Source organism: Agelaius phoeniceus, chromosome 3 (genome assembly GCF_051311805.1).
Source record: "Agelaius phoeniceus isolate bAgePho1 chromosome 3, bAgePho1.hap1, whole genome shotgun sequence".
Taxonomy (NCBI): Eukaryota; Metazoa; Chordata; class Aves; order Passeriformes; family Icteridae; genus Agelaius; species Agelaius phoeniceus.
Window position 1 is genome coordinate 87,281,552 of NC_135267.1, and position 12,866 is coordinate 87,294,417.

General features: G+C 37.9%; 1 long non-coding RNA gene across 2 annotated transcripts in view; it reads left to right on the forward strand.

The window, feature by feature from the left end:
- Positions 1-915: 915 nt before the first annotated feature.
- Positions 916-12,866, forward strand: part of LOC143693595 (uncharacterized) — a 44,007-nt gene continuing 32,056 nt past the window's right edge. For both annotated transcript variants that reach the window (XR_013181448.1, XR_013181449.1), the window contains exons 1-2: positions 916-1,477; positions 12,491-12,644. This is a non-coding gene — a long non-coding RNA (uncharacterized LOC143693595). The remainder of the gene's footprint in view (positions 1,478-12,490; positions 12,645-12,866) is intronic.

Consider the following 12,866-nt stretch of genomic DNA (forward strand, 5'->3'; position numbering starts at 1 on the left):
GCCTCAAAATTCCACCTTCCCTGTAGTCGTGATGTTGTTTGATTTCAAAATTTGCATTTAGTTCCCATCAAAGAAAGAAAAAAAGCTGAGGTTCTACTTTAATTATCTGAAGTTTAGCTAGCAACTTGAAGATTGCACATAGTTTTTTGAGTTTAGAAAGTCATTTCACCTTCACTACTTTTAACTTTTTATAATTCTAAAGTGCATTCAAAATTGTAGATACATTATTACACTGAATTTAAAAGTGCAATAGAAAAAGAAATATTAAAAATCAGATATTTTTTTACAATTTTGCTTCTAGTTGATGCATCAAGTAAAAAATAACACAAATTTATGAACTAGTCAATTGATGAACTATATGGTATTTAGGCATTGTCACCCCCTCTTTTTAGCCCTCTTTGGCTAAAAAACAATTATTTCAGATCTACTGTAGGAATTTTATAAGCTCAGCTACTCTAATTTCCACTTGGGCTGGACATCCCAGGAACAAAGAGATGTAGTTGGCTAATATCAGTCCCTCAGTGCCCTGTTTCCTCCTCGCACTAAGCTGGCATCTGATGCTGGGGAATGCGCAAATACACATACAAATATGAAACCTTTTGCTTTGAAAGTCTGATTTTTTCACCTCTTCATTTACTTTGTTAATACTACTTCAAAGAAGACTGTCAGACTCTTAAAGTGATATGTTTCTATCGTGGAGAGCTGTGCTCCTCACAGCATTTCTTTTGCAGAAAGAAGCTGGCTGGAAGCCACAGCTTCACAGGCCTTGTGTAGCTGTGAGCTGTTCAGTGAGGGGTACAGAACAGTGTAGGTGGACTCTGATAATGGACGTTTTGGCAAGATGTGTGAGGTGCTTTAATTATTCAATTAGGGATTTTTGCTTTAATAATATACTGCTATTCCATTGCACCCATGCTGCAGGATGCTCACAAAGCTACCATGCAAAAATATTAGCTGGTGCAGGGAATAGCTGTAACCTTCTGCTCAGTTTCGTGTCCCGTGGGGAACATACTAAGTCAATTCTGTGCCATGCATTAACCTGCCAACCAATTTCTGAATGTGCTTCTGGGACCTGAGTAGTATCTATGAGAAGCTGAGACCTGGCTGCCTTGGAAGTGGCTTTTTTTATCCCCATCTCCATCAGGATAGTCATGCAGGATGTTCTTTTTGGCTTGTTCAGGAGCTGAAATTTGAAGTACCTTGGAACCATTTTTTTTTTGTCATGCACCATGCTACTTCAGATTTTCACTTGAGCAGAATCTTGTCTCTTGCCTTCAGGACTGGTCTCTCAGAAACAGTTGTGTTTGTCCAGGCATCTTGCAAAACTTGCAAGGATTTTGTTGAGATTGATGACAAGGTCAGAAAATACTATTTTTGTCTTTTGAAGTATAAATGTAAGAGGCAGATTCTAGTTGTCTGGAAGAATGCATCAAAATATATGACCAAGTAGGCAAATGAAGATACAGCTGGGTAAAAGGTATGTATGAACAAGTTTAACAGGGAAGCTTGGGTGCATTCAATGTTTCTTGAACTTCACAAAAGTTGCCAATGTGTTTTTGATTTTTTTTTAGTAACTGCTTGTAAATATATGATTCTAATATGATGGCAATCGTCATTAAAAACTTACTGAGGATCTTCACCTGTGGGGTTAAAAGGAATTTTGTGTTGTTGTAGATTATACAGAATCTTCTGTTGACATCAGTGCATTTAATCTTTTCCTGTAAATAGAAGGATTGTATGTACTAAAAATTTGTGTTCTTCAAAATGGAAAAAAACTTTCAGTGATTATTGTAGTAATATTGTACAGGTTTCAAGTCTAAAGATAAAAGGAACACACCAGTATTGTCCTCCTGTTTGTTGAGAATCAGATCATGCAACTTCTATTATCCAAGAGAGCTAAATTAGGAGTAATTAAGAGCATAAATGATGAAAAGCAAAAATTAGATTAATTAACGCTGTTTAGAAACCTGAACTAAGGATGTTATCACTATTTTAAATAGAAGTATTATAGGGATAAAATCCTATGGTACTGAAGTAGAATATGTGGTTATGTAGTTCAGGAAACAATTGTGCTTTGATAACAGGAATGGACCAGATAAGCTTTATTGATAGGTTTTATACAGTAATGATTAAAATACAGAGCATTCCAATTAATGTCTCCTGTATGGAGTAAAATTAAAAAAAAAAAATCCACTTGCCCAACCCAGAAGTTTTACATTATTTTTTTATCTTTTGGTTCCAAGCTCATAACTACTAAATTATAGTCTTTGATATAAAGCACGAGTTAACTACCACTACTAATAAATAGTAGAATTTTTCCTTTAATGCACAGAAAATCTGGAATTATGCTTTGTAACAGCTGAGGTTGCCTGCAAATGAAGAACAAACTTCTGCCTCCACAAGTGTCCATTCCCCTGCATTTTGTCATGCAGCTCTGTAGATGAATATGATGGCAGCATATTCTGCAAGAATGTCTGCCTTTCTTGGGATGTTATGCCAGATGCAATTGAGTATGATGAGGGAAATGTCCCAGTGAATAGGGACTGACAGAGCTACTTTTGGCTTTGGTGGCATTCATCCATCAGTAGGGATCACTGGATCCTGTTTCTCTTGTCTTATTTCGATGCTGTGGGATAAAACCCTGGGCATTATTACTTAATGCTGGTAGTAATACTACTGGCAAGTGTGTACAAAGACTTTTTAGATCATACAGGAGACTACTGATAAGCGGGATTCAAGCTCAGAGCTCTAATCCAACATCTAGGCACAACAAATGCTATTAAAATACTAATATCCTTCATGTCCCCAAACTTTGTATATTATGTGTTTGTTCTAACTTTTCATTACAAAAGAGTATGTGTACTGGGACTTTGATTAGGTAGTTGTTTATTTAATCCTCTTGAAAGTGCCATGCAAAGATAGATGAAAATTAAGATATCTTGTTAACATTCCCTCCCTGTACTTCATGAGCTATAAAATCCCAGTGACCCATTGCCTCTCATTACTATGTTGAGAAATTTGATGCAACAGGGTGATTTAAAGACCTGCTGCTGAAGATCTGACATTTATATCATGTGAAGGTTAGGGCGTGCAGGTCTGACTAAAATTAGTTTTGTATATCCTTGCTATGCCAAGGCTTGTAGATGTTTTGATTCACTGTTTATGTCCATCTCAGGTGTGGAGTGCACCTTATACAGGAGAGAATCTGACCTTCTGGTTCAATTTGTTCTGGAAGAATCTCACTTGTTTGCACCAAATAAGCTCTGTCAGTGTGATCTGTGCATGGTGATGGGTACACTGAGAAGAGTCACCAAATGCCCTGAATAGTAATGTAGGTACAGCTTATGACTCCTTTTCTCTCCTCTATGGGGTCTAAACTGACAGTAGGAAATGGTAACTTCACACCAGCTTGAGCTTTTTAATTAATTCTCTGTAGATGCCAAAAAGCCAGAGAGATACTTGTGCTAATAACCACTCATAACAGCTAAGGTGGTTCTGATCTCTACTGCAAACACAGATAGAAATAGCTATGTTACTTTTAACTGGTTCAGCATGCCATTCAGCCCTTTGTTCAGCTGGGTTCCAAAAAAAAAAGAATAATTAAGAAATAAAAGTTAGTTGTTACTACAAGTTTAATTAAAGTTCTGAGCGAATTTCACAGTGCGACTTTGGGTCCTAATAACAACAGATCTAGAGTCTAATTACTGTCATACCAGGTGGCCTGCTTTACATCTAATTGCTTCCCCTGAGCCTGACATATGCCTGGAAAGCCAACTCTGTTTCCAGTAGAATATGATTTTATTATAGATAGGAAAAGGACAGAAAGATTGCTTGCAGCTCACCTAGCTCTTGTGCCTTGATTGTGCTCTGAAGCTTCCTACTGGAATTTTGAATGACAAAATATATTGACATCTTTTCAAACTCAGGCTTTCCAAACTTTCACACAAGTTTTAAGGGAAGAGGATAGAGAGTTCAAAAATAGATAATGATGAGCAGTGTTTAGATTAAGACAGTAAGAAGAGGGAGGATAGGTGTTTCTAAATTTAATGGTGGTTCAAAAATACCTGCTCATATTTGTTACCCCGGACAAAACTCAAATATTCTTGATTGAAAGCATAAAAGGAAGTTTTTAGCAATACATAAATTAGGTTCAGCATCTTCAGTGCTAGTTTCTTCTGTTAAACAAGCAGCATGGAGTTGTCTCCTGCTTGAACACGTGGAAAGCTTTAATGCACACGTCCATATGGAGTTGAAGGGTTATTCTGCAAAAGAATCTGGACCTGTAGCAAAGGGTGTTAAAGAAGAGAAAAAAGCTTTAGCACTGATCAATAGTACTTGGAAGCACAAGGATATGTAAGAGCTGAAGGCAACCACTTATTTTCCCCATGGTGAAAAGAGGATGTTTGGCTTGTATAAAGAACATTAATTTAGTTTTTGAGAGTGAGTGTCAGGAATGATGCAGACTGGGGCTGGACAAAAAACACAGTTGTATCAAAAGACACAGTTACTTCAAAAGAAAAAAAATGCAGTGTTTTAAAGGGCCTTGGATCAAGTCCAAGAATCCACTGAGCCAGTGGGCTTGTAATGTAAGATTTTGCAATAAATAATTAATTATTAGACCTCAAATAAGTATATTGTATTAAATTAAAAAAACTCAGTATTTCACTGGCATCTATTAATAGTTTTGCTGTGGGCAAATCAGGGAAATTCCTTTTTTCTTGTCTTTCTTTGGTTGTGCTATTAGATGGACTTCATAACCTACTCAGGATTCCGCTCGAGGCAAATGCAATTGTGAACAATTTTTGGCTTCGAATACAGTGAATTTAAGCAGCAAGCTTGATATTAATTTTCAGAGAGTCAAAAGATTTCTAATGGTGAACTTTGAAAGAGGGTTTAAAAAAAAAAACTAGAAGAAGTCAATTGTAATCTTACAGCTGCCACTAAAATGTGAGCATTTAAACTTTTTTTACATTATGGCTAACTAGTAAACAATTACTCCTCAAGATGCAGAGTCTGAGGGCAGACCATGTTTATACCACTTGGAAATCAATGGCAATATACTGAGTTCCTGTTAGGCTATCTGAACACAAAAGTCTTTGTAATAAACTTCTCTTCTTCCCAACCACATCCTTTCAGATGAGACACATGCTTTAAAACTGTTTCTTTTTTAGCTTGGAGGAGGAAAACAGCACACATGCTAAAAATGTGGTGGAGAAAATAGCTGAATAATTACACAAAGAAAAGTTCTTTTTGGCATTTTCTGAAGCTTATTAGAGCATTATACAGATGAGAAAAAAAAAAATAGCAGGGCATTGCATAGGAATGTATGTGTGCATAGACTATCCTTACATGGAGGCAGGGAAGATTGGACTCACTGAAAGAAACCCAGATGGGATCATGTTGTCTCAGAGGACCACTCTGTGAGAGCACTGCTTCCTGGAACTGGGAGCCAGGATATCTCACCACCCCAGCCTGGGACAGCCCCAGCCCCCACATCAAGGACCTCCCTGAGACAAGGCTGAGGCTGGGCTGGGACTGGAAAAGGCTGAGACCCACCTGGCTACACCCACGCCCCTTTCAGGCAATTGTAGAGAGCAATAAGGTCATCCCTGAGACTCCATTTCTCCAGACTAAACTCACCTCCTCCTTCAGCTACTCCTCATAGCACTCGTTCTCCAGACTCCTCACCAGCTCCATTGCCCTTCTCTGGACTCTTTCCAGCACATCAAGGTCTTTCTTCCAGTGAGGAGCCCAGAACTGGGCACAGCATTCAAGATGTGTCCTCATGAGTACAGGGGAGCAATCATTTCCCTCGTCCTGCTGGCCACACTATTTTGGATATTAGCCAGGATGCCATCGACCCTGGACACAGCTGGTGGCTCATGTTCTGGCTATTGACCAGGTTCTTTTCTGCTGGGATACATTCCCTATTTATGCTAAATAATATAAGTGGCCTATTTCAGGAAATAGGTTATTTATTTTTTTAAATTTTGCTATGGTTTTGTAGAAGAAACAGATCAACAACCTGTAAAGCAAGCTAAAAAAAGGATAAATTAACATGAAGTCTAAGGAGAGGATCTTAAGGCAAAATAGGTGGGGAGGATGACCAAACATTTTATCCTAGCATTAGTACAAAGAGAAAAAATTTAGAAAATGCTTGTGGCTTGTGCTGTCATGGTGAGCCTCTGGCTTTTAGGTCAGCTTGCATGACAAAATAGTGCATCTTCAGCCTTGAAGTCAGTTGCTTCAAAAAAAGCTCTTTTTGGTCCTAGAGGTGAAATCACCTCTTCCTGTCAGCTTCTTGCCTTGGAGTTGGTTTTGAAAAGCAGAACTTTTAGAGCACTGAAAAACTGGAAAAAACCCCAAGCCTTAGAAGCTGAATTAGTGTCACCACAGACAGACTGCCTGGAATATGACCGTAGCTGATGTCAGTGGCTAAATGTGTAGGGCTGCCTGCTCAGGCAGGGAGTACAGCACAGGGTGCTGGATACCAGAAATATATGTCCCCATTCCAGCTCTGGATTTTCTGGGAGCTGTTAAGCAGGACACTTGGCTGCCTTCTGGTTTGCATTTTTCATGCTGCTTGACTGGTTAATGATCATACTCTTGTTTGAACAAGTAATGTATTCCTTTATTGCCACTGCTTGTCATTATAGATGATTCACTGAATCATTTTGTGATGGCTTTTCCTTTGATTCATCACATTTTGATTCCTTTATCTGATTACAAACTCATTAAAATAAACAGATATTCTTGCTTGTATCTATGCAATAACCCTGAATTCATAAATTGTATTGTATCAGTAATGATCCTTCTTAGTAATAAGTAGCTGACTGGGCTGAAATGCTGAAAGAAATCATAATGCAAACAGACATGCAGGTTAATATACTTATTAGCAGGCAATGATTGCAAATGTTTTTTTCCTTGAAATGAAGACAGGTCCCTGATTAGGAATAGAGGAAGCTGGACACTTCCTTTTAGATAGGAAATTTCAGTTTAACACTGGTATAATAACTATCTAAAAACACCCTTGGGTAGAGCAAAAAAAGAAATATTATTTTTAATGTTTTATTTTTATGGGACTTTTTTCCCTGTTTGTGAAATGCAGCCCCTAGGGCATATGTGGTAACTAGAGAAGGTTAGAGAGGAGCCTGGACCAGGTTTTGGATTGTCTAACACAGATATTTCAATGCTTTACTTTAGCATTATGTGAGAAACCACTCGTCTACATCAAGAGCCATATTCTGAGGGCTGAATACAAAAGAAGGAAGATTAAGATTAGAAATAGTCCCTCATGGAAACTGAACAGTAAAAATAAACAAAAAACCCTAAGGAGGGAAACAGTGCTCTTTCCTTGGAGCAACATCTGGAAGGCAGCAGTGGCAGTCAATCACTAACTTGTGGGCAGTATTTCCAGGCTATATTACTGTGAAAGCTTTCCCAGGACCTTCCAGCTGTCATCAGGCACTAGTGGAGAGCCAACAATTCTTTTAACCTTATGTATGTCTTTTTTTAATAGAAACCATGCCATTGTTATATTACCAGATCTGTCTTGCTGTATAATACATCACAGACTAACTGCAAATAAAATATTTGCTGGCAAATGCAATATTAAGGAAAGGTGGTCTGTGAAGCCAGACACTGTGATACTGGTGTAAAGTGTCTGTTCCTGTACCAGATACACACATTTCTAAATGTATCAGTAGCACTTGAGGGCTTTGCATCATACAAAAAACCCCAACAGTTTTATAACATTTCTGGCCTATAATTCCCCAGCATAAAAACTATGCTTATTATTTCTTCTTGGATGATTATTCCAAGAGATGTCTAAATTTACTGTCTTTGACATTTGGGGGTCAAATTTTTCCTTTTGACCTTTTTTTTTGCTGAGTGTGCATTGCAAGAACATTCCATGTTCTACATTTTTTATATTCTTTCTATGTCATTCTATTACTATAATCAGCAATGCTGAATAGGTCTAGAATAGGGCTAGAAAAATTTGTGGTGAGTGGACATTGTAGTCTGTAACACGGACTTGTGTGCCTTTGCAAAGACCTTTGAGATATAGGGGAGTACTAATGCCTTTAGACTTATTGCAAAAGCTTGCATTGGTTACCTGAGGTAACCAATGGTATCCTTTTTTCCTGGTAATATTTTTATCCTTTTTTCCTGGTAATATTTTTATATCATGCCATACCTCAAGTACCACACCTATAAAAATCCCTAAATGTATGTATTTCATTTGACATGAATTTAAGAAAACAGGTTTTAAATGAAGTTAGCACTTAGTTCTAATGTTAATGAAGATTTACCTGTGATGCACAGATTGAATGCTTTCTACTAGTTGGAACTTTAGCAGGTGTGTATGAACATACCTTCTTGAAATCAATGTACTTATCCAGATCTAAACTAGTGTGGGGCTATCCATCTCTTCTACTATCTGCCAGCATTTTCTGAAGACTGTATATTTTAACAGATATATTTTCAAAGGTGTGAAGATCTTAAGACAGACATGTTTAGTACAGCTCACTTTTGAATACATGAGCAAATAAAGGAACATGTCATGTAAGGAGACAGTTTACTATTTTTAAAGAAATGTAGACAATGTAGAGTTTCACAGGAGAAGGCTATCACCAGAATATAGGTACTTCCCTGATTCTGATTGGTCAGAAAGAAAAAATTCCTAAAGTCTTTTCAACTGATGTCATGAAGAAATTGCAGTGAAATTGAAAATAAATGACAGCAAGGGTGTTCATGACATTCTCACTGATAAAGATTTCTTTGAATGACACACTTAACCTCCAAACCCCTTGGCCCCCAAGAGGCTCTTGTGGAATCCTGTCACTCAAGGTGGCTTTGCAATGTATCAAATTTGCTATGACTGCTGGACACCAAAAACTTAAAATGAAAAGAGAATTTTTCTACTGAAGATTGCGTGCAAATACTTAATGAGCATACTTTGGAAGTGCATTCTGAGTTAATATCCTGTGTATGTAGTAAAATTCTGATACCTAAAAATTGTCTAAAGCAGGACAGAAAAATAAGGTTGTCCCTAACTCCCTATTACCAAATCTAATTTGTGCATTTAAAAAACTCCAGCATGTTTTGTATTGCCTAGAAAGCACAGGAAGTGAAAATGGAGCTCTTATCACATTGTTGCCCTGGGCATTTACTTTGCACACAAACTGAACCAAAAAAAAAAACCCAAAAAACAAAAAAACCCAAAACAAAAAAGCCAGAGTGTGTAAACTGCAAAAGTCTTGTCTTTTGAACAATGAGATCTATAGGTAGGTAGAGGAGAGGCAGCAGGAATGTGCAGCTCTAGCTTCTAGCTCTGTCCTCTGTCATTGATATTTTGTATCATGGTAAAAGTGATTTCATGACTCTTAACTCTGTTGTATGACCCAGACATGGCCAAGAAAATATGCAAATATGCTAGAATTTTTCTAAAGCCATGTATTTAGTCCTTTTCTTCAGTTTCTCACCAGTGAAATAGAATATTACACACAGAACAAAGCATGCTTCAGAGGTTCTGTTAAATGACAAATTCAGCAGCTCTGCTAATATGAACTGTGATATTATCTGAGTTTTCATAAGATGCCTCAAATTTTACATTCCAGTGAAATGTAATTAGAATTGTCACTGAATTAGAGTAACATGATGTCTATAAGACAATGTAAACTATGTTGCCAAAAAATAAATTTAGAGGGGAAAGTTGGAGAGGAACTGTTCTTAACATCAAGGTCTTGATTTTTCACTGCCTGCACTTCATGATGTAGCTAGCTTTAATTGCACACATCCTCATCCTTCTGAATCCTCTGGAAATACTGGCAGAAATCCATGCCTCAGTCAATACTGAAACAAGACTGATGGCTTTTGTCACCTCTCATTAAAGCTGTAGACTTACCACTGCCATCAAAACTACATGGGAAACTTTTTTATTCCCCCCTTAAAATATCTAGGCTTTTGTTGTCCTGGTCAGCCATTAAATGAATTACCAATCTCTGAAGATGTTAGACTTTATTCATGCCTCTATAGAAATGCTTTTTCACCATTCTGGTTGGTGTGGTGGGAGCTAAAATTAAGCAAGAATTGCAGTTGAACCTTTTAATATCCCTTTATGTGCTCAGGACTGAATGATTCCTAGCATTAACATGGCATGACTTTTTAACCTTTACCTGCATTAGGAATCCAACTGATGCCCATGGAATCAATGGACAGAGGATCATCATCTTCAGCAGTAGCTGTATCAGTGCCTTTAAGTCCATTCAGCATAGAAAGGAAAACAAGAATATATTTTTAGCTTTTTGAGGTACAAGCATGTTAGAGGTTTTATACCGAGATCTGGCTTCCTTTGGGGTAAATGTTGGATTTAGAAATTTTAAAATTATCACCACTTTTATGTCATCAGTGTGCTTTAACTTTTTTCTCAACTTCCTACTCCTGGTAGCCAACACCAATTCTACTATGCAAGCTGGGACAAGGGGACGCTGGATAATTTTGAAGGTAGGGTCAGTCAAAGATAAAATATAAACCCAAACTTCACAGTTTTGATGATTGGAAAATCACAATTTGATTTCTCTTTCAAGAGTAGTAACCTTAGTCCTGTTCAAACACAGACCTTTATATTTGGTCCACCAAGAATCTTTTGTTTGTGCCTGGCATCCTTTGTAAATTCCTGAGCACAAAAACAACTGGGATGACTTTAACTGCTGGGAGGGGAAGAAATTCTTCAGTCCAGTATGTAGAATGTGGAATGCTGTAGTAGCAAATGAAGAGATAGTCACCACATATATAATTGACAAGATAAGGCTCAATTTATTTACTGGCAATTAGTGTGGCTGGCAAAGCATTTTTATAAAAGGTTGAAAATGCCTTTGTCCTTAAAATAAGGGGCAGAAAGGCCAATGTATTTTATAGCTGCTGTAAATTTATTCCATGTCAGGTGCACAATTTTCTTTCCTGTAATTGCAAGTAGTAGCAAATGATGACTGTAACATGTTCTGAAGTACATAGACAAGTATAAATCCGAGTAGACAAAAACTCACCAAGAGTTCTTTAATGTTTGTAGAAAACATGAAGGGTAATTTTTACTGAGATGAAAGTAAGCATGTGAAAAAATGTCTCTGGTAAAACAGCATTCCTGTCTGCTGTGCCTGAGAGCTGCTTCCATGTGGAAGGGGGAGGAAGAAAATGTCACCTATTATATAATTAGAAAAACAGTTGGGAAACAATGGTGATGATGGCATTTCCCTAAGGAATTTTTTTCTTGCCTTAAAAGACTTCTAGAAAGTAAATTTCAGTGAGACACAATAAGTCAAATTAAGATAAAATGCAATTCCTCCTTTTTCTGGATCTGCAACAGCAATTTGGTGGTAACTTCAAGGCTGGCTGGGTGGGGAAGGGCTGTGAAAACAACAAACAATTGTCCTCTCAAATTTACAAGTTTTTATTCTTCAGCCTAGGGCTTGCAAGTCTGGCTCTTCAGTAGAAACTGGCTATGAATGCCTCCATCTCTTACAATATTCTCTTTAGTTATCAATAATTAGCAACAGTCTGATGATGAGCTAGGAGTTCTTGCATGGCACTGAATGTGTCTTGGGAATGTGTAGAGAACATTAAAAGATGAAAAATGAGTAATGGGGAGGAAAACTATATTGTTGCTGATAGCATGTTCCTTCTTTGCTCTTGTTGACCTTGCACCAGTGAAGAAAAGGACATTCCTGTAACGTCTCTGATGGCTCCAAGAACTGTTCCTGAAGAGGTGACCAGGAAATATTCTGCTGGGAAAACAATCTGAAGCCATAACAGGCTTTATAAATCTGATTTCTAGACCAATTCAAAATACTGTTGCCTTTGATCACCAGTAGTCTGGCCTGAATATGTGAGACATCCTGGTTGAAGTTTTCCTAAGCCATCTATTTTACTTTCTTTGGTGTTTATTCTCTTTATGATGAATTGCAAGGATTTCTCTGGCCAGTAAAGGAAGGATAGGTGTTTTATTGTACTTTCTCTTCCTCAGTCTTTTTTCCCCTGCTCTTCATTATTTATCTTTCATCTTGGACACACTGGAAGTGTGTTTTTCCTGGAAGTTCAGAGGGTGTGAAAGAGCAAGATGGGTGTGGGACAGATAAGGTGTCCTAAGCTAGTCAGGAAACTCTTACACCCCTGGACCCCACAGGACCTATGGTTACAGCAAATCTCTTTGGTGATTAATTGAAAAACATCTTCCCTCCATATGGAATGAAATGGACATCAATGATTGCTTTCTGAGATGTCCCACTCTAGACCTTCAGGACAATCTGTCAATATGAGGGTGTTCAGTCTCTCTCATCTGTTGGCACCTCACTCTGTCTGCTCATGTTTCATTCTGAGGCAGCTAGAGTGGAGCATCTATGTGATATGGGCAGCATTCATTGAGCACCTGCTTTTTTTTCATGAGACTTTCCTTTTGCTGATAGACTGATTAGAAATGTTATCTTTTTCATAGGTATTTTCCAGCTCAATGGTGACTTTGAGCAGTTTCCAGGTGGCAGAAAGCATCTTGCTTGCTGCACAGAGCCACTGCTGTAGCCACATGAGGTATTGATTGAGGATGTCAGAAGCAGCCCCTCTGAAGAGCTTTAATGATGCCAAATGCAAAGGTAATTCCAGCTTATCCTTAAGATTGACAGCTTGCACATGACACCAGGCAAACATCACTGGACCAGCAGGAGAATAGACTTCTGAATGATTCCTCCTAGATGTGTTTTCCTTTGGGGGTTCCTATCCAGACTTCAGGTCTGTTAAACTATAAGAAGGATGTGGCTATTGTGTGAAGTGATAGCACTCCAGTTTGGAATACATCTTGTCTCTTTTTCACGGCC